At 37.1% G+C, this 23,103-nt stretch overlaps 1 long non-coding RNA gene across 1 annotated transcript in view; it reads left to right on the forward strand.

The window, feature by feature from the left end:
* LOC140604618 (uncharacterized) overlaps window positions 1-23,103 on the forward strand; it is a 308,727-nt gene that overhangs the window by 246,612 nt on the left and 39,012 nt on the right. Inside the window, exon 4 of the long non-coding RNA XR_012007437.1 lies at window positions 3,530-3,572. This is a non-coding gene — a long non-coding RNA (uncharacterized lncRNA). The remainder of the gene's footprint in view (window positions 1-3,529; window positions 3,573-23,103) is intronic.

Below are 23,103 nucleotides of genomic sequence, written 5' to 3' on the forward strand. Positions count from 1 at the left end.
AACAAAACAAAACAAAATCCTAGAGGAGAAGAACATAGGCAGCAACCTTTCTGACCTCAGCTGCAGCACCTTCTTGCAAGACACATCTTTGAAGGCAAGGGAAACAAAAGCAAAAATGAACTATTGGGACTTCATCAAGATAAGAAGCTTTTGCACAGCAAAGGGTACAGTCAACAAAACTAAAAGACAACCTACAGAATGGGAGAAGATATTTGCAAATGACATATGAGATAAAGGGCTAGTATCCGAGATCTATAAAGAACTTATCAAACTCAACACCCTAAAAACAATCTAGTCAAGAAATGAGCTGAAGACATAGACATTTCTTTTAAAAAGACGTGCACATGGACAGCAGACATATGAAAAAATGCTCCACATCACTTGTCATCAGGGAAATACAAATCAAAACTACAATGAGATATCACTTTATACCGGTGAGAATGGCTAAAATTAACAAGACAGGAAACAACAAATGTTGGGGAGGATTCAGAGAAAGGGGAACCCTCCTGCACTGTTGATGGGAATGCAAGCTGGTGCAGTCTCTCTGGAAAACTGTGTGGAGGTTCCTCAAGAAGTTAAAAATAGAGCTACCCTATGACCCAGCAATTGCACTCCTGAGTATTTACCCCAAAGATACAGATGAAGTGATCTGAAGGGCCACCTGCACCCCCATGTTCATAGCAGCAATGTCCACTGTAGCCAAACTAGGGAAGAGCTAAGATGTCCACTGACAGAGGAATGGATCAAGAAGTTGTGGTATATGTACAATGGAATATTACTCAGCCATAAGAAAAGATGATACTTACTATTTACATCACCGTGTATGGAACTGGAGGGGATTATCCTGAGTGAAATAAGTCAGTCAGAGAAAGACAACTATCATATGGTTTCACTCATATGCGGAATATAAGAAATAGTGAAAGGGATCATAAGGGAAAGGAGAGGAACTGAGTGGGGAAAAATTAGAGAAGGTGACAAACCATGAGAGACTCCAAACTCTGAGAAACAAACAAAGGGTTGTGTAAGGGAAGGAGGGATGGGGCTTGGGCTAACTGGGTGACAGGTGTTAAGGAGGGCACATGATGTGACGAGCACTGGGTGTTATACTATATGTTGGCAAATTGAATTTAAATTTTTAAAATTTTTAAAAAGGAGATCAAGGGTGTAAAAGAAGTAAGATTGTGGGGTACCTGGGTGGCTCAGTTAAGTGTCTGACTCTTGGTTTTGGCTAAGGACTTGATCTCAGGGTTATGAGATCAAGCCCCACATCGAGCTCTGTGCTCAGCACAGTCTGCTTGAGGTTTTCTCCCTTTCCCTCTTCCTCTGTCCCTCCTCCCACTCAGGCATCCATACATGGACTCTCTCTCTCTCTAAAATAAAATCTTAAAATAAAAAATTTAAAAAGACTGAAAAACGGAGGAGTCTCAGCTCACCCAAATGGGCACATAGCATGAGAAAGAAAGAAATCTTTGTGTCTTTAAGCCTCTGAGTTTAAAGCTATTTTTGATGATGATGATGATGATGATAATGATGATGAACTAGAACATTCTCTCATTTTTTTTTCAAAATAAATTACTAGACTAGAAAAGAACAGAATCATTATTAGGGCAGAAATAACAGAAAGAGTCCGCTATTTCCATTCACCACACAGTTTCTCATTCTTTCTAGCTTCTTGCCTCTTTTTGTCCCATTGAGGATCCTACAAGATGCACTTTCTTTCTCAAACATCAATTCCTTTAATAATGTTACTACTGATTACACTTCACTGAGTAGCTTCTACTTAACATGTCTTCCCTGGCCACATTGACATTAGTCGCGTAGTATGTTTCTACATGTAAGCCATTTCTTAAAGATAATGAAACTCAAACCTTTGAAAGAAGACTAAAATCGGGTTTGAACAATCCTCTGGGGGAATATGGGCCTAAATGGTACATGCATGCTTCATCAATCAGATCAGCTATTTAAGAGTTATCAACGTAAGACAGCTTGCAGGGTGGGTGCCTTACACATGAGTTTCTTCATGAAGAAAATTCTTTCGTGTCTGAAAAGAAAAGCCATCATTACGGTATCCTATTCTATTACCAAGAACAGAGAGTTCTAGGACCTTCTTTTATTCATAATCCTCATTATCCTCTAACTAACCCCTGGAAATAAATCTTTGAAAATAAATCTCTCCTCGTCCTTTTTTCCCCTTCTTTTCATAACTGATGAATTTTATGCAGCTGTAAGTAGGAGCAGAAAGCCTTCAAATATGTGAGAGAATCACAAAAAACACACCACACAGGAGTTGATTATCCTACTTCTTCAGGGCCTAGAAAATGGAAGGTACCACATCAGGGAGATGTTCTCTGTTGTTATTAATGGATGAGGAGGTGCTGGGACAAATTCTGGGTGGCCTTTGAGTCTGTGCTTTGCAGTCCCTTCTGCACCCAATGCACACACAGGTTTGGGGATGGCAAGAGTCACTTGCCATTACTGTAGAAAACCAGCCAGAGACCTGCAGAGACCCCCCTGCAGCTGGAGCTGGCTCTGGCCAGTCACTTCTGAAAAGGCTGGGCTAGTGATTCTAATTCTTTTGCGTATTCCAATGTCATGGGGAATTCTGCAAAGAAGCAGATTATTTTATCTCTTATTAGAATGGATAAATAAGAAATTTTCATTAACAAGCACTCTAGTCGATTGTTAGCAGGTAGCGAGGCTTATACTGATGTTTGGAGGTGGTGCTTTAGTCGACACTGGAGTTCAGTGCTTTCTGATTTGGGGGCAGGTTCTTGTAGACCGCCTTACCCGCATTTCCTCCGCTTCCTCCTTTCTCTATGCAACTTAGAGACAGATTTTCAAGATGTCAGTATATGAACATGCCCAAACGCCTGTAGTTTGCCATTTTGAAGTTCTGTGGGCACGATGCTAATTGAATATACAGATCTCATTTCATAAATTGCATCTACATTGACTTATAGCCATGGCAACTTTCTCTTTATTCAAGGGCAAGGAAGCATATGCCCTGTGAAAAATCTCAGCTTCACCCCAGTCTCAGACAACATCTCTGGGTGTCCCTTCTTTTCTTCTGGTATGAGCCAGCAGAGTCCTGCCACTGCTATATTTTGTTCCCTTAAACTAGCATTTGTTTTATGCTTCTATGACATTAACGTTTGTATCGTTTGTCACCTGACATTAGCCTTTAATTTTAACTTGCCGTTATCAGGTAGTCCAATGTTTTAAGTTTATAATGTTTCTCACTTTTCTAGACACTTCTGTGAGAGAGAGGTTGTTATTATCAGATGGGTGAGATTTCTTCCAAGGCCTCTAGCAGGATAGGACTCTAGTCTAATTTATGTTGCCTAATATACAAACACCTCCCTGTATTAATGATCCATAATACTTTCCAACAATCAAAATATATTTAAAATTAGTCGTCATTTTTATAATATCACAACATTGACATTATTTTCATTCAACCTAAGTTTCTTGGGGGGGAGCCCTATAACCATCTATAAACTAAATTATTTCCTTTTCTGTTATCTCACAGGGGTACAACTGGAACAAATTCAAACGGAAGCAGATGTGAGAAGGTCAGTAGAAATATTTTTGTGTAACTTCCACTTTCCTGTACTAATGCCCTATTCTGTCTGGCAATGCCTATTTCTGATTGGCCTGGTACTCAAATGCTAACTCCACTTATTGTCTGATAACAGATTATAGTGTAGGCCTTTTTGGCTTCCTTGCATTTTAGTAACAAATTCAAAAGATCAGGTGACTTTGAGAACCAGGAGCCTAAAACCATCTTATTGGAATGCATTTCCTGCCCTTGCTCTGGCCCTCTCTCCTTAACAGAGGGCTTTGACAGAGGCTGTATACTCTCCATCCTCCCTGAAAGCATAAGGTTGCATTTTCTCTTCATGGATGCTTCCACTGCCAGCCTCCGAAGGTTCAAGAGTCACATGATTATAGTTCATAAACCACCGAATGCAATTAAATGGCAGCGTCTATCAGAAAAAAAAAGATAGACAAGAGACATTTATGCTACCCTTAAATGTATTAAGTTGTTAAAGCATATAAAAATAATATTTCAACTAATGCCATTTGCAGCGTCAGGACACAGATATATAGAGAGAGTTCATAATTTTATACTTAATTAATGTGCAGTAATAGGCAGGTTTCTCCATAATTGAAGGACAGCCTGTGCGAAGAAATGAGTCATTCAACATGCTTTGGGTCATAAGCTTGAATAGCCTTGCTCTGATTAGTATAAAACATACCTGCTAATGCCTTTTTTAAAATTTTTACACAGATATGGGTGGTTTAACAGAGTATATAAATGTCAGAGAAGTCCTTTGGTTATGAACAATGAATCACAAAATGGTTATGGATGTCATAGGTTATTTATTGTGGTTCTAGGGCATTTTGAAACTGTGATCATTAACATAATATGGTTGTGAATCTTTTTGGTTTCTCTGTCTGATGAATTAAATGGGAAAAGGCCATCAAAGCACTTGTCACTTTCATGCTTGACTACATAAAGGAATCTTACATAAAATAAATCCAAAGTTTATGATGTAAGTTTTGGGGGGTGGTTAGTATTTTATGAAGACATGTAGCAGCCAGGATTACAAAGATGGGCAGGAACATACAACCAAAACTCAAGCCTCTGCTTTATTTTGAATGATCCAGGTTAAAAAGGTAATAAGGTTCATGCTAGTATTCAGACACTTTTGGTACGCCAAGCACTGTGCATCTACTATCTCATTTAATTCACTGAAAACCAGCCACAAGCAAGGTATTCATATCCCCACTTATCAGTTGGAAACATTAAGGCTCATCAAAGCTGATTTGCCTACTTTTAAGCTCAGCATTTCCTAAATTCAAAGCCCATACAGTTCCTTCCACACCACACTGCTACTCTACTGATGGAAGCGACATGGAAGAGCCAGTATTCCTAATTTAATTTGACTCTTTTGCAGGCTGTTTTCCAGATAGCTACCAGCTTTTTACTACATACTTGATTAAAGAGACCAAGCTTGGCTTATAATAGTGTTCCTGAGGCATTGTGCATCTATTCTCCGGGTTTGCAAGGGATATTGACCTCTACCAGTCTCCCTTGCTCGTAACAATAAAACAAATAAACAAGACCTGAGCTAAAATACCTAATAGGAGGAAACATATTATTATTATAACAATTGTTGAGAAGCATACATGAGCTAGTCATGAATGCACTGCAAGTTGAATTTTTATCAAAGATAAAATAGTCTAAAAATTCTGTGAACATCACAAAGCTCCTCTGAGACTGTCAACATAAAAAAAAATGGTTTACTGAGTGAGAAGCCATCTCTACAGTTATTAGTACATGTGTCGAAACATTTTACTAACTGACTCCGTAGCTTACGTTAAATACAATATTTTACTCCCACATGGAGCTATTAGAAGAATATTTATCTGGATGATATTTTTGCTTTGAGTTTTTCAAAAGTGGAAAATCTAACAGGTAAAGTTGGATTGAACTTAAAAGGCTTTAGACATCAACTATCTTATCAATCTACCTATTTTTAGAGAAGACAATTATTTTATGATATTTTTTAAGTGCACTTTGTCTAGAAACCGCAGATGTGTGTGTGTGTGTGTGTGTGTGTGTGTGTATTCTCAGAAACCAAGTGTTAGTCATATAAAACAAATACAAGAATGTTGAAAACCATTCTGCTGACTGCCCAGGCAATAAGCCTGTTTGGTGTATACTGAATACTGAGATCATATTTCTTCATAGTTGGTTGTTGTTGTTTTTCAAACACAGCCAGAAGTTTGTGTTTTCAGAAGAAATTCAGAATGGGAGCATACTTCACATCCCTACATTCTGTACTTCGGGTAAACTAAATGAATTGAAATTTAACAGAAGGTTTTATTATCCAGAAGAACCATTGGCATTTCCTTTCATAAAAGCCCCTTGTTCTAACTTTTATATTCTTGGGAAGAATGTTCTCATGTTGATTTATCTAGCAGTTGTTTAGGGAGCTACCAATTTGACATTCTGAATAAGCAGTGTTACATCTTGCCTTGATCTCACTGCTCATCTTCACATCGTCAACCTCCAACCGTTGTCACCTAAGTAACAGCAATACAGTTCATCTCTTGTCCTTCTCCAGTGGGCTTCTTAACAACCTCACAGTCTCAAAGTGACCCTTTTTCTCACTAATTTTGTTCTTTCCAAGCTCCTGTCTAACAATTTTTAGCCTGAAAATAGGAGGATAGTCATATTTTGTTTGGTATATATTAAAGCAAATACTTTCATTTCCTAACTTATCAAATGCACAGAAAATCCTGTATAAGTATTTCAAATCTTTCAAATCTGAAGAGATGGGGCTCGTACATTCTAAAGACACTGTTCTGAAAGCTTTACTTTGTTTGAAGGCAACAGTGGTATAATTTAAATCATTAGATCTCCGCGGAGATCATCTATTAAATTTTACGCACATTACAAGAATAAATATTATGAAAGTAGCTGTTATAACTAGGAATTTTAGAATTTATCAAAGACCAAAAATTCACAGCAGCATTAAGACAAATATTATGACTAGAACATAATTTCACACTATCATATATATGCATATATATTATTTTATATTGCAATGCATATATTGCACATACATATGCATATAATTATATTAAGGAAGATTTGTGTATCATGTTTTTGATTACATATAACAATTCTTTCAAGATCTTCATAATAGAAGCAGAAGGATGTTGTTTTGTATTAAATTTGAGAGCAAAAATAAAAAATAAAAACATAATAAATTTGAGGGCAATTTATATAAACTGAGTCATGTTCTCCATTTCAGGTGAGGTGGTACCATTTTAATTCTAGAAAAAATAAGTGGACCTGGGTTCTCTGCCTGACACTGACTTCAAAAAACATGGAAGTTTGGGCTTTTTGTATAATTGGCATCGTTTAAGGACCACATACCTGTCTTTAACCTTGTTCTGCAAAATAGTTGATGTAAAAACGGTATGACTCCATTATGAACAAAGAATCGATAAAACATTATATGCACATTGGGATTCGTTAATCAACATGCTTTATATTATGCCCTCTGGCATGGTCCTCTTAACATAGCCTGTCATTCCCACCACCAACATATTCCCAACATAACCCACTGCCTTCAGTACAATTCTCTCTCTGTGTCATTTACTTGCATTTGGGTAGTGTATGTGACAATGGCCAAATGAATAGAATGGAACTTCAAGGTTTGATGAAAAAACATGTAAATCACTTGCACTAATTTAAAATGAAATTAAAACCAAGCTTAAGTGATGCTCGTGAGTGGAATCAATACTGCAAAATTCAGGACACCTGGTGGCTCAGCAGTTGAGCGTCTGCCTTTGGCTCAGTGCGTGACCCCGGAATCCCAGGATCGAGTCCCACATCGAAGGGAGCCTGCAGGGAGCCTGCTTCTCTCTCTGCCTATGTCTCTGCCTCTCTCTCTGTGTCTCGTATGAATAAATACAATATTTTTAAAAAATAGTGCAAAATTCTCTCCCTTACGTGTGTTCACAAAGGACACAATATTTGGTATAATGTGCTCAAAAGAATGATGCCATCTAAATTGTTTACGTTGATCTAGTTGGTATGCTTATTGTCAGTAAAATAAACTAAAATAATGCCAGATGGCAGATTGTTAATATATGATGTCAAACTTAAGTGTTTAACCTATTTTAAAGCCTATCGTCAATGCAGAAATCTTGGCGATTTTAAACAGGTTTACATGTTGGTTAGAGATGGCTGTGATGGCTTTTAAGCAAAACAAAGCTGTTACTTCTGTAGGCTAGATATGAGGATGGGAATGGAGAGGAAGAAAGTTAGATCAACAGGTTCTTGAACAATAGCACTTAATGCAATTTGATGAGTTGTCATAGGGTTCAGCTTTCTTTCTGAACTAGCTCTCAGTTCAGGTCTTCTTAAGGAAATCCTTCTTCTCACTAAACTAGGTTTACAATGCTCTGGACTTTGCTGCAACAGACAGAATGCTGATGGGAGAGAGAGAACGTAGCCATGTTTTTGCCAAAAGAGCATTTGCAATGGGAAGAAAGATGTCTGGAGGAATTCCCAAATGAAGTATTAAATCAGTCAACGCTTTGTAGACCATAATCAAGGGACCGCTCCATTATAATGACAATGCTTTAAATTGAATTAGCCCAGACTAAGACTTTCCTGTGCCTAGAGTGACCAAAACTAGGTAAAAAGAAAATCACTTTCTATTACCAAAGCAGAAGTATGGAAATTACATGGCTCTATCCAAGACTGCTTTCCCTCCCTCACCAGCCATGGCCAACCCACTTCACTTTCCTGAGTTCTAGTTTCTTTCAAAATGGTATTTAAAATAGCAATCCACCTCCTTGTATTATTTGAGTTAACCAGTAGTTAACTCTCAAAAATATTAAGACTTTTTAATACAACTACAAATGACCAAACTGTCCCACTTCCTGGCTTATTTCTGAAGAAAATGAAGGCAGGTTATGAAGGAGGTATCTATATTCCTGTGTTTATTGCAGCATTATTCACAATAGCCAAGATAGGGCAACAACCTAAGAAATTTTAGTGTGTATGAATTTTAGTGTGTATATTATGGAGTCATAAAAACAAGGAAATCCTGCCATTTGCAGTAATATGAATGGACCATAATGGCCATAAGCTTAATTCTCATTAAGAAGCCAGCCAGAGAAAGACAAATACTGTTATGTATCACTTACATGTGGAGTGTAAAAAAGTTGAACTTATAGAAACAGAGCAGAATGGTGGTACCAGGGGTTTGGAACTGGGGCAATTGGGGAGATGTTGTCTAAGGATACAAATTTGGAGTTAGAAGATGAATAAGTTCTGAGAGCAAGTGCACAGTCGTGATTACAGTCAATAATTCTGTATTATAAACTTCAAATGTGCTATGAGACTAGATCTTAAATTTTGTCACCACAAAAAAAAAGAAATGATAATTATGTGATATGATAGAGATATTGGCTAAAAATACAGTGGTAATCCTATCGCAATCTATAAATGTATCCACTCAATACATCATACACCTTAAACGTATAGAATCATTATATGTGAATTACACCTTAATTTTTAAAATAATTAATTATTTTTAAAGATTAAATATTTTTATTCTTAGTAGGGCTTAATCATTTCTAAATGTAAAAGCATTTTCAGTATTTGGCCATTAGAGATTTATTACAGTTAATACTTTGGTTAAACAGGAATAATTGTATTTTCTGACACCTAATTTCTAGAGTTTTGCTCACCCTTTCTCAGGAGATAGAACATTACCTTTCCTAAATTTGTCCACTTGATAAACATTAATTGAAGCAATGAATGCAATATATTATTTGCTACCTACACCTCTAACTGAAAGGCAGTGACAACAACAAACACAGTCATACAATCTACATAAATTTCAGCGAAGTCAGGGTGATTTGCTGTTTGGCCAAGGCAGGGAGGTGATAACTGTTGTTCCATGTTTACATTCACTGTCCCTCACAAGTGCCCCAACTCTTGATTTTGCCATCCTGGTGTGGGCTGGAAGGGAAAGAGGACACATAGCCAGAAAGAAGGAGAATATAAGCTCACCCTATGCTCACACTGCTTCTCACATGTTATAAATCTCTGAAACATGTCCTTTCTGGCCCAAGATTCCTGTGACGCTCACAGTCCCCAAATGACAGTGGTTTACGTAGACCAGCCTCTTAGGCAGACGGGTTTATGGAGAGCATGTTCATGTGTTTCTACAGAGAAATATCCTTGTTTAGAGTTAAGCTCCCTTTGAGCCTCATTCCCTGTGCTGAGTGTCAAATGGAACACAGCTAGTGAAAAAAGCAGAAGAAAAGAATTCTGAGAATAAATCATTGTTTCTCTGCGAGTCAGTAGAAAGTGATCAACTAAAAGGAGGCTACTCACAAAGGGCCTGAGAACATCAAGAATTCAAACTTCTGGAAGAAAAACAGGGATCTGTGGCGAGGCAAACTGGAGGTTGGATTGAGAAAGAAGGAAATAATTCGAGGAATACGCTGTGTGGAGAGATTTCAGGCTTCACGGGAAACTGAAAAATGCCAGGGATGTAACATGAGTGGTCGAATCTGGGACGGTGGCTGAGCAAAGTAAACTGGAATCATAATGCATGAAAAAAGTAAAGCAGAGGATCACAAAGGCTGAAAAAGAAGAAATAGAAATAAAGGGAAGGGGCAGCCCAGGTGGCTGAGCAGTTTAGCGCTGCCTTCAGCCCAGGCCATGATCCTGGAGACCCGGGATCGAGTCCCACGTTGGGCTCCCTGCATGGAGCCTGCTTCTCCCTCTGCCTGTGTCCCTGCCTCTCTCTCTCCTGTGTATTCTCATGAATAAATAAATAAAATCTTAAAAAAATAAAAAAAAGGAAAGAAAGGGAGGGGGAGCAAAAAGTGAAAAATAAGAAGAAAAGAAAAAACAACTTAAGATCAGGAAAATTGTTTTCATACTCCTATACTGTTTTATCTTATATTCTCTGTGGAAAGGGGGCAACACGTAAGGAAACTATTCATTATGAAAACCAAAGAAACATCAAAAGTGCAAGGACTCATGTAAGTGATCACGGCAGGCTATGCTGACCCCTCTCATCTTTGAAGGAAGTAGAATAAACAGGAACAATAAAAGCCAGTGACAGATTGAATATATTATGGCCTTTGATACTATAGGCATTCCGTAAAATTTTTAATTTTAGTGGGTTTTTAAATTTTTTTGGATGAGCTGGTAAGAAGAGGGGCTGAAATCTGATGCAACCATTTGCAACCACTTTGCAGTAAAGGAGCGTCTCGTGTCCAGGGGCAGTGCTGTGGCTGGAGAGGAACCTAAACTTGCTGCCCGAGGCCTTCTCTGTCCTCAAGTCTGACCAACAAGTGAGCGGGCCCCAAGCCAGCTGCACAGATGGGCGTGAAAGCGGTGCGACCATGTGTGCTCATCAAAGCTGTTTCCTATAAAGCAGAAATTTCACCCACGATTGTTCTAGCAGCTGTTCACATTGAGCTTATGCGCTTCCAGTTGGGAAGAAATGTCACTGCCCATTTGTCTCTGAGTGGGATGAACTTTTCCACACGAAAAAGATATGACCGTATAGAGTGACTTTCGGCAGCCACAAAGGTAACCGAGATGGAAGACAGATCCACGGTGGAAGATGCCCACCCAAGGGCACTCCCAAATCTGGGAGAGAAACCTCAGGTCTCTCCTACTCTACCTTCAACTCCCACAGTATTTTGATGCCTTTATAAGTTGTCTTGCTCAGGTGTGACAACACTTTCATAGGTAAATCAGATATTTTGTTTGACTTCAAATATGGAATCTCATGGTAAGGAAATATTTTATAGATCTCAAAGGAAAGTTAAGGAGCAAAGATTTGAATGACCTATTATCCCTTATGGACATTTGGCTTAAGACCACACATACAAGACCAAAGTGAAGCCTCACTAGGATAAGGAATAGGGAGATAGGAAGGGCCAGTGGTGGGCATGACACCAAGGGATTTCTAATTCTAAACTATTTAAACTCTGTGATTCTTCTGGTTAGCTCTTCTGCTAACCGCACTATTGATTTGTAGTTGCCTATATTCGGGTCCTACGATGAATCCTCGGGTGCTCCTTATGCTCTCATGCAGTGAGTTGTCAGTATAGCTTGTGTCTGTCCTTGTCCCCGTCCACACTGCCCATGGTTGTGGTTCAAGCCATCACAGTCTAACTTCAGCCACCACAATAGCCTCTTTTTTGGTTCTCCTAACATTGGTCTTGCTAAGAGATTTTAGTTACTCATTTCCCCAAGCCACTAATTCGCTTCATAAACTTCTGTTAGATCACCGATAACATGAAATGTTTATTACTTTCTTATTTATTTCACCCACTCAGACTGTAAGCTTCTTTAGAAAAGGAAACAGGCTTTAGCAGCACCTGGGTGGCTCTTGGTTAAGTGTCTGACTCTTGATTTCAGTTCAGGTCATGATCATCTCAGAGTGATGAGATTGAGCCCTGATTCTCTCGTTCCCTCTCTCTCTTTGTCTCAAATAAATAAAATAAATAGAATCTTTTAAAAAAGAAAGAAGGAAACAGACTGTGCTTATCACTGAAGACTCTAGCATGCTACCTGTCACAGATTAATCCTCAATAAACACAGGCTGAATAAAGATTGTATATTTTACCTGTATTATAAATTCTCCTATTATTTCCTAAAATGAAAAGTGTGTCCTTAATTGCACACATACTTATACAAAGACTCTGTGTATCTATTGACACTGAGGTGTAATTCTCTGATACTGAAGTGTAAATTGTGTTCTAATTCATTTCAGTACCTCAGAACCGCAAAGAGGGCTTGATTCTGCTAGTAGCGTGAGCATGTCTGATTATTTCACTTAAGTTGCTTGGATGGCGACCCTCTTCAGGATGAATGATAAGTCACTCAGAACAAAAATCACTTTCCATTTCTCCAGCCCCATCTCCCACTAATTTCATAAGAACACCCTCCATATTAAACACTTGCAGTTCATTAAATGCCCCAGTTTCCCTTCACTGCACCTTTGCACACATCATACCCCCAGACTTCTCTTTACAGTTCAGCTAGCTCAATTCTCCTCGGGTCTCAAGCTTTGACCCAGCTGTCAGTTTCTGTGTGCACCTTGCCGACCCGGTTCCCACAGCTTCAGGCTGAATAAAGTGCTCCTCAGCATCCCTGCTTTTGTAACAGCTCTCACATTAAAAAAAAGTATATTGCCACATTCATCAAACCAAATCCAAGTATGTGATTATTCTGAAATACACACATACACATTGTTACTATTATATTATTTAATTCAAACAACAGCCTATATTTGTAGTCTACATTTCACTGACAAGAAAAATTTTCCCAAAAGTCACATAACTAGTAATTAGCAAATCAGAGAGAGATTTGAATCCAGCCATGTCCACATGACTCCAGAGACCTGGAGTCTCATCCACCTTGGCTATTTGCTCTTTGATATTCAGACTCCCCAAAGAGTGAATCCCTTTAGGGCAGGAACTGGACTTTTGATTTCTGTATCACTTTTACTTAGCGTATCATTTTTTATTTACCACTTATTTGGAATACTTCCCTTGAATGAATGAATGAATGAATGAATCGGTACACCAGTGGATGGATGTTAGTTCTGTGGTATGTATATATAGAAGAGGGGGCATAAATAAGATTTTATTTATTTATTCATAAATAACTGAGGCGGAGAGAGAAGCAGGCACCCTGCAGGGAACCTGATGTGGGACTCAATTCCAGAACCCTGGGATCATGAGTTGAGCCAAAGGCAGATGCTCCACTACTAAGCCACTCAAGTGTCCAGAGGAGGCATAAATAATCTATAAAAGTTTTCTGGCTTATCTTTCCATTTGAATAAAGTTATATAATTTAATTAGTACTCAATCAGAAAAGTAATGCCTTCTTGAGAAGACCAGAGTCTGCCTTTAAACAAAAACTTTTAACATCCAGTAATCTGGAGGACATCCTTCACGTAGTAATCTTCAACACGTCATTTCTCCATTAAATAGTCCATTCCTGAAACACAGGCCTGAATCATAAAATCCATTTGCAGTTCTTCTCTAGGATACTAATGGACTGTTGGAAAATAACCATCAGCAAGGGCTTAAAATATGAACAACATTGAATAAGAAAGCTTCCTCCTGAGTCAACTCTCTTGGACTTTATTGGTTTTACAGATAATTATTTCATGTGTCAACCCAAATAATATTCTTGCTTAAATTCAAAACCTTTGAAATATGTGGAATGTCATCCTCAAGTTAGCAGAGTCCTCCATGTTTCTTTGTTTTGAAAAACATGCAGATTAATAAATTCAACAGTCTTAAAAATAAGACTTCAGGGGCACCTGGGTGGCTCAGTGGTTGAGAATCTGCTTTGGGCTCAGGTTGTGATCTTGGAGTCCTGGGATCGAGTGCTGCATCAGGCTTCCCACAGGGAGCGTGCTTCCACTTCTCCCAATGTCTCTGCCTCTCTTTCTATGTCTCATGATTAGATGGATAAAGTTTCTAAAAAAAAAATAAGATTTTTTTAAAATTTACGAAATCTTTATAAATTTGAAAATGATGAATTCTATGGAGTTTTCTATTTTATGAGCTTTAGTAGCGATGAGTTATCTAGGGTATCTACATTACTTTCTTCAGTCTTATTTCTTCTGTATTTAAGTGTCACTTCTAAGGTCATTCTTAGCATTCTGCTCTCTGGAGGCCAGTGACTCTATGTTTGACAGCTTCATGCCAAGAGTCCATTTTAATTATCGGCATTTATTTACAAAAGCCGATACAGTTAAACATCAGGAAGAAGGGGAAATAACATTATAATCCTACCGGTAATGAGTAAGGAGATCTTTCATATTGAATTCATAATTTGGTAATAACTCCTCAATGCCTGTGTTTTGGTTCTACTATTAGGCACTTAGATATGTTTTAACATTTGTGACTCTTAATCAGAATCAGAGCAGAATATTTTCTAAAGGATAAAAATGGTTTATCTCCTTTTCTAAAAGCATTCGTATTGGCAATGTAAAATTAGGAGGACCCTCCCGCACACAATTTGATTTGCTGGATTAGTCAGAACAGACCAGGGTTTTGCTGCATTAACTGCAACCCCCAAATTTTAGTAGATTAAAAGAATGAGGGTTTACTTTTACTTTTCATGATATATGTCTAACATGAGCATCAGAGGAAAGTAGTTCATCAAGGACACCTAATAACACATGATGAGAGACACTGTCTTGATATGGTTCTCTGGCCAGGGTAGCAGGGAAGGAGTAACACACAAGGCAATTCAATACTAGAGCCTGGATGCAATACATTTCATTTCTGCCTATTAACAGTTGGTTAGAAGTATATATATATATATATATATATATATCCCACAAAGGTGGCAGAGAAAAGTAATTCTTCCATATATCTCAAAGGAGGGGAGAACAAAATATGGATGAATGCTGGAAATTTTAATTTTTTTTGCAAATGTCAACTTGAAGCTATTCTGTATTTATTTACACGTAGAAACTGGGATTTCCAATTTGCAAATATTAGATTTTCTCTCATTGGCTAGTCATCAGATTTGGCCTCAATGTAGATTTATTTCAAGGTTTTTGAGCCAAATACCTACTCTCATTAATAGATGAAATATAATGTATTTTTTATGTCCCAGACCCTTTCTTGGCATAGAGTGCTTTTCTTGTTGCTCTATATCATAAATGAAAATGTGGAATGCTCCCAGGGACTTTCCTTTCTAAATTTCCTATTCCACACTAGGTTTTGTACATATGAATTCTAATACTTCCTAACGGCTATATGAGATTATTTGTGCATGTGTGGTTTCTTCTGATTGTTTACCTCAATATTCTTAAATCACACAGAACCCCCTCGATTCTCTGACCACACTATTTCTCCCCTTCACTCATTTTTCTACAGGGTAGTGGCTTCCTTGCAGCTCTCAAACATATGAGGTATGGTGTTTATCAAACATACCAGGTGGGCCACTCTCCTGAACAAACCAGGACGCTCCCACCTTTGAACCTTTGCACTAACTTTTTCCCTGTGCCTAGGATGCTCTTCATGATACTATGTTCAAGACTCGCCACCTTATCTCCTTGAGGTTTTCACTTTACTTTTTTTTATGAATTTACTGTCTATGAAGGCTTTCTTTTCTAGCTAAAATAGCAAGTGGCCCTTATTGAGACTATATTTTACATCATTATTTCCTGCACTTATCACTACCTAATGTACCATATTCTTATTTATTTCTCTTGAGTAACCTTTTTCCCTTATCCATGTATAAGTTTCATGAAGGCAAGAATTTTGTCTGTGTGTTTACTTGTAACCCCTACAAGTTCACTTGTAACTTGTACTTTGTGACTATACAATGCCAGATACATGATAGGTATTTAATAAATCTCTGTTACATTAATGAATGAATGCTGCTGTTTTAGATCTACCAAATTTAAACTTGACCTATTGACTTTTTTATATAGTAGATGAAGCTTCAAATCTCATACAACCTCTGTTTTCTCCATTCCCCCACTACTTTATAAAAATGTGGTTTACATTATTATGTCTATGTAAAAATTAGTCACTGCTAAACCAGTGGAGGACACCAGGACTTAGTCTCTGAGAGAGAAGTTAGAAGAAACAAGGGCAAATGGATTTAAATAATGGGCCAGTCTCCTGGGAGATCCCCTCTCAACAACATCTCCCCACCATCTGCCTCTGATGCCTGAATTCCTTGCACTGGCCACTCACTTCTTGGTGTCATGCACTACCTTCCCACCTCACCTTCTTTGGAAAAATCAGCACACATTGAGAAGGATGACACATTTGTCTAGCAGTTCCTCAGGGTGAATTATTATTTCAGTAGATACAAGGCAGTAGGACCAGAGTGGGAGTGTATTTACTAAAATACCAGAAACAAGAGCAGAATTCAGAAGAAAGAGTATCAAAAAATGAGTATTTCAATCTTGTTCTGATATTGGAGGAGGTCACAATCGAAGTACAAGCACCAGTCACTAAGCAGGACTTACATGTATGTCATAGATGTACGTCATGAGGAGTTTAGAGGTGGGAGGTCCTTACAGAGCATAGTGACCAAACACCTCCTTCTACAGATAGGATAACTGAGGCTTGAGGTAGCTCAACATCACAGGGCTGGTTAATGGCAGACTTGTTACAGAACCTATTCTTTTACTCTCTGGGGCTGCTACTGAATATTCAGTGCTATGCAACATGCCCTTCCTTTAATGAATACTACTAATGCTTTGTAGGCAAATCCATCCCTCCTCACTGATCCCAGTAAAGCACACCTTTGCAAAGGCCCATGCTTCCTTCTGGTTTTCATTCTAAAGACACTCCGTCAAGAGATCAACTTTCAAATATGGCTGTTACCAAACTTAGGGACACAAGCCCATCTCTTGCCCTTTACCTACTGCAAACACTGAATGACTTGGAAAGTGATGTATTCTGCTGTTATCCAGCTGAGAGATGAATAGTTGTTAACAAATAATGGTCTTTTCAGCATCCAGTTCCTCAGCCTGCATTATCTGACTGTGATTTCTGTCCATCATTCTTGTTTTTCCACCCTGAAATCACTCATAAGCCATGTATTGAATGTAAATGTGTACATGATTAGCATCTCATACTAATCACTTTCATGTATAATTCATAGTTTTAATGAAAAGGAAATTGTGCTGTATATAGTAGTTAGAGATAATCGGAGATGAAGCAGGAGCTGTTGTAAACATTCCATCCTCATTACTGGATTATACTGGTGGTGATATCCACAGACAGAAGGGGATAGCCACAATCAGACTATAGTCCTCATGGAAAGCAGCAAGATAGTTTTATGTGCCAAACTGAACAAAAAGATCAGGAAAGGACAATTAAAAATGGAAGAGAAGGGGCACCTGGGTGGCTTGGTGGTTGAGCATCTGCCCTTGGCCCTGGTCGTAATCCTGGGGTCCTGAGATCAAGTCCTGCATCAGGCTCCCAATGAGGAGCCTGCTTCTCCCTCTGCTTATGTCTCTGCCTTTCTGTGTCTCTCTTGAACAAATAAATAAAATCTTTAAAAAAATAGAAGAAAAAAGACATCTAAACTCCAAAAGTTTCAATGACTGGCATTTCTTTTACTCAGAGTCCTCTTGAGTAGTCAGCTTTGTATTTTAAAGTAAGAAATTACTCATATGCGACAGTACATTGAGTGCTCTCTCTAATTGCTACTGCCTTTCTTCATGCTTCCCAAATACATGCCATTCTTTAGACTCTTTAGAGATAGCACTCTTAACAGTTTTTAGGTTACTCCATAAGCTTGACTGACATTGGAATGTCTCCATGTATAAAAATTAAAACATATGATCTAAATTCCTGCTTGATGTATGTGAGAGTGATTACAACCCCTGGATTAACTGACAGCTATTAATACATTTCATGAAAAATGTTACTATGAATCTCACCTTGTTTTTGGCTGTATCACCGACAGCATCTCAATTCTAAGACTTTTCCTTTGGAGGGGGGCATAGGGACCGAACTGTCAGCTGGCTTCATGACAGGGTATCAAAATACCTTTTGTGTTTAGCCCAAGCCCTAGGAAATCATGTGGCTCACACAAGCAATTGTAGGTAGTTGCATTTTTACCTGAACCAAACAAGGCTCAGTGTTGCCACCATGCTCTATGGAATGTCTGAGTCCAACAGTGCTGCTCTTGAAAATCTGGGTCTGCAAAATGGCACCACAACTCCCAACCCAACCTGGCTGAGGTGCACACAGAGACACAGGCAAAGACATCATTGAATTGTGCAATTTTGGGGGTAGAGATGCAAAGCAGGGGAAACCCATGGTCACTCAGAGTTGACATTTTAAAACCTGCCACACTTATGTAAGTTATTTATTCCAAATACTTGGATTCAACATTATTGATGTACTATAGATGTCAATTTTGTGACCATACTGATAAATCACTAAAAGGAAAAAAAAAATCACTCTAGTATTTATAATGTAGAATCTTGAAAATGTTCACACACTACATTATTGCTACTTCTCTTAAATTATGTAAGGATTGACTTTGACTCTTGATAGATATGTCTTCTCCATGTTTAGGATGCTTAAGTCTTTAACGGAAGAGTTTGATTATTTGCTTTTTGTGAGGTTTATACACTTTTTACACACTTTTCATATTGTATATATTTATTTGATCTATCTTCCTATATATTGCTTTGGATGATTAAATACACAAAATATCAGTTTTGGGGGAAAAAGTAAGAGTTCACATAGTATAATTAGCTGATTCTCACAAGCATCAATTCCTCTCTATCGTTACCAAGCATGTTACCTGTTGTTCTCTTAAATAATCTACCAACACGTGACAATTTAAAAAAAAATTCTCTGTATTGTTATAGAATGGATGGTATCTAGATAATACTTTTAGTTATAATTCATCTGATCAACATGACATAGAAGTCTTTGAAGTATGTTCATGTATTTATCAAGCTAACACAGAAAACTATTTTCCCTTTTGTTTGAAAAAGTGGTCTGGTATTATATTCTTTGGATGTTATAATTGACATAAGGAAAGCTTACGTGAAAGTGTTAACTACCAATACTATCTGAAAAATTCACATAAATACATTTCCTAAAAATATTTTTAATTTTTATTTCAAGGATTTTGGAATAAGAGAAAAGTACACGATGCTTTATATATGGCATAAATAGTAGCAAGACATCAAGACTGATATGAAATAGTTAAATTATTTCCCTGAGAAGCTAACACACAACTTTGAGTCAACCTCTGAGATTTTTAAATTTAATTTTTGTCATAACAGGCAGTGGCTAAGCAATGAATTGTATCTAAGCTGTTCATTAATACAAACAAAATAGCCAGATTGACCTCCCAATGGCCTTCTAGTCAACTGTGAAGGCAGGCCTTTACATCTAGGCAGTAATTTAGGCTCTGCCTCATTAAATCACTAAGCAGTGGCTTTATGTATTCTATATAACACCCGCCCAAGGCTCAACAGCCAAGACAGAATGTCGATTTTCTTAGCTCTTATCAATTCCTCTAGCCCAGAGCCTTGGATTATATGATGGTCGTTCAGTGTTTGCTGGAAGAATGAATGCATCACTGATAAACACAAAAATCATAGTTTGGTCCTATTTTAATTATGAACATTTGAATTTTGTGCTTAACCAAAATGGACATCCAGGGAATAATTCAGTATAAGTCTAAAAATCTTTCAATAAACAGCTTTCTGAGACAACAGTTTTGTCAGGGTTATAAAGGAGAGGAAATGGTGTGAAGGATTATAAAGGGAAACATTACAAAATTAAAATCCTTCACACAAGCTTAAAAAATATGAACCAGATGAAGTCTGTGTTTCTGTTGTTTTGTAAAAATGAGTATAGAGTTAGAAATTGATGTCAGAATCTCCAAAATTAAATGCAAGCATCTTGGTAACAATACATAGTGCTCTGACTAGTGCTTATTTGTAAGGAAAAAACTGAAGTCTTATTCACCTCTTTATCACAACTAGAATCTTTCTTCTACCCCTTCCCTTTCTTGTTCCCTGGACTATATGATTTTTTTTTTTTTTTAGAATAGAATCATCCATTTATTTGAACTGGATATGTCAAAGAGTAACTGAAATACATAATTAAACTATAATAAAACTATTGTTATGCTACATATATTTTTCTGAACCTCCTATTCATACCTGTGAGATGGATATAGCATAGAGTCGAAACTCAGTAACTAAGGTTACCATGACCAGGATGAAATTTAACATTCCTCTTTTTTAACTTTCCAAGTTTTTATTTAAGTTCCAGCTAATTAACATAGAGTATGATATTAGAATATTAGTTTCATATAGAGAATTTAGTGATTGATCACTTCCATACAACATCTGTTGCTCATCACAGCAAGTGCATTCCTTAATCCCATTACCTATTTCACTCATCCCTCCCCCCACCACGTAATCATCTGTTTTCTAGAGTTAAGAGTCTGTTTCTTGGTTTGCTTCCCTCTCTTTTTATCCCCTTTTGCTCATTTGTTTCTTAAATTCCACATATGAATGAAATCATATGGTATTTGTCTTTCTCTGATTTATTTCACTTAGCATAATACTCACTAGCTCCATCCATATCTTTGCAAATGGCAAGACTTCATTCTTTTTTATGGCTAACATTCTGTTGTGTGTGTGTGTGTGTCTGTGTGTGTATGTATATATATATACATATAAACCACTTCTTTATCCATCCATCAGTAGATAGATACTTGGGCTCTTTCCATAATTTGTCTATTATACATAGTGCTGCTAAAAACATCAGGGTCCATGTATTACTTTGAATTAAAATTTTTGTATTTTTGGGGTAAATATCTAGTAGTGCAATCGCTAGATCATGTGGTAGTTTTATTTTTAGCTTTTTTTTTTTTTTAAAGAAAAGATTAATTGATTGATTTGACAGAGAGCAAGAGAGAGTGAGGGAAATAAGGCTCCCCATGGAGCAGGGAGCCCAATGCAGGGCTTGATCCCAGGACCTTAGGATCATGACCTGAGTTGAAGGCAGATGATTAACCAACTGAGCCACCCTGGCACCCTATTTTTTAACTTTTCAAGGAATCTCCATACTGTTCTTCAGAATGGCTGCACTCTGATGTCTCACTGTTGTTTTGATTTGCATTTCCCTGATGATGAGTGGTGTTAAGCATCTTTTCATGTCTGTTGTCCATCTGTGTGTCTTCTTTGAAAAAAAATGTCTATTCATATATTCTATGCCCATTTTTTACCAATTTTTTAACCAATTATTTGTGCTTTGGCTGTTGAGTTTAAGTTCTTTATATAGTTTATATACTAACCCTTTATCAGCTATGTCATATGCAAATATCTTCTCTCTTCCATTGATTGGAACTTTTACTTCTGTTGATTGTTTCCTTTGCTGTGCAGAAGCTTTTTTATTTTGATGAAGTCCCAATAGTTTATGTTTGCTTTTGTTTCCCTTGCCTCAGGAGATATATCTAGCAAGAAGCTGCTACGCTGATACCAAAGAGGTTTCTGCCTGTATTCTCCTCTAGGACTTCAATAGTTTCCTGTCTCACATTTAAGTCTTTCATCCATTTGGAGTTTATTTTTGTGTATGATGTAAGAAAGTGATCCAGTTTCATTCTTTTGCATTTTGCTGTCCAGTTTTCCCCAGCACCATTTGTTGAAGATACTGTCCAAATTTCATTCAAGTTGCATACAGTCTTTCACCACAAGACCAATGATCTCAATCTTTTAAAAATAAATGACTTTAAAAAAAATAAATAAAATAAAAATAAAAATAAATGACTTTTATTTATTTCAAAATACTGCTTAAAAATAGTGAATAGTTAAAAGGCCAGGACTGTCAGTGTTAATTAGGAAAAGGTGTTTCTTTCAGTATTTGCTCAATATTGTAATATCATAGGGAGGAACAAAATTCTATCCAAATTATTTTTTCTCACAGTATTTTCATATGTTGTTTTGCAAATTTAGAGTGGTGGTCCAGTCCATTTTATTTTTTAATCATGAATAAATTTGTCTACGATATCTATTTTTTCTCTAAATATCATTACTATGATGGTTTTGTACATAAAAGTTTCCTGTGTTTTATAATATTATTAGGATAGCTTCTTTTGAAATATTCTACTCTATTCAAAGGGTATGGATTATATTTATAATTTGCTGGGAACTTACTATATCCCAGAATCAGGATAACTGTTTGACATCACCTCCTTCAAATTCTATAAATGGTGTGAATTAAGTTCTGTTCCAATCTATATTACAAAAGAAGAAAATAAAGATTGAGGAAGTTTATCTGTTTAAGATCAAATACCTAGCAAGTGACAAAGTCAATAGTTGAAGTCCTGTCTGACTTTGTAGCACTAATTCTTAATCAATTCAGGACATTTAGTACTTTTATCTGGAAGAAAGATCAGCAGATTTTCTCTTTTCCACTTATGTTCCCCCAAAATGTGTTTAATATATATTATATACATCAATGGAATCATAAGTTTTGTTTAAAATATTTTTTTCTAACTCTGGTTTTCTGAAGCATTAGGCTATCTATCAATCCCTCTACTAGTCACACTAGTTGAGCTTAAGTTAGTTATCACATATCAACATCAAATAAAATGGAGTCCCCACCAAATACCCTTGAATTTGGAAATACAACATGCACAGAACCAATTATCTTAGAAATCACAGGTTAAGAAATCAGGATTATCGTTACTCTTCAGGAACTGATAAACTTGAAAAAGCACACAGTTTCTGGAGTAAAGATAACGTTTAATTTCTTGACCTGGGTGCTAATTACATGGGTGCATTTTTGCCAAAATTCTTTAAGCTACATAGTTACGGTTTATGTATTTTTCTATCTGTATGTTATACTTCAATTAAAAGTTCTCTTTAAAATTAATATTCACAGCTTCCTACATAAATTCTTACACATTTAGCCTTTGGGAACAGCAGCTAATGCTGGAATCATTGATCTATATTTTTAAATTCTGGAAATGCTAACTTTTCTCTTAACATGTTGGACCAG

Source organism: Canis lupus, chromosome 15 (assembly GCF_048164855.1).
Source record: "Canis lupus baileyi chromosome 15, mCanLup2.hap1, whole genome shotgun sequence".
NCBI classification, from domain to species: Eukaryota; Metazoa; Chordata; class Mammalia; order Carnivora; family Canidae; genus Canis; species Canis lupus.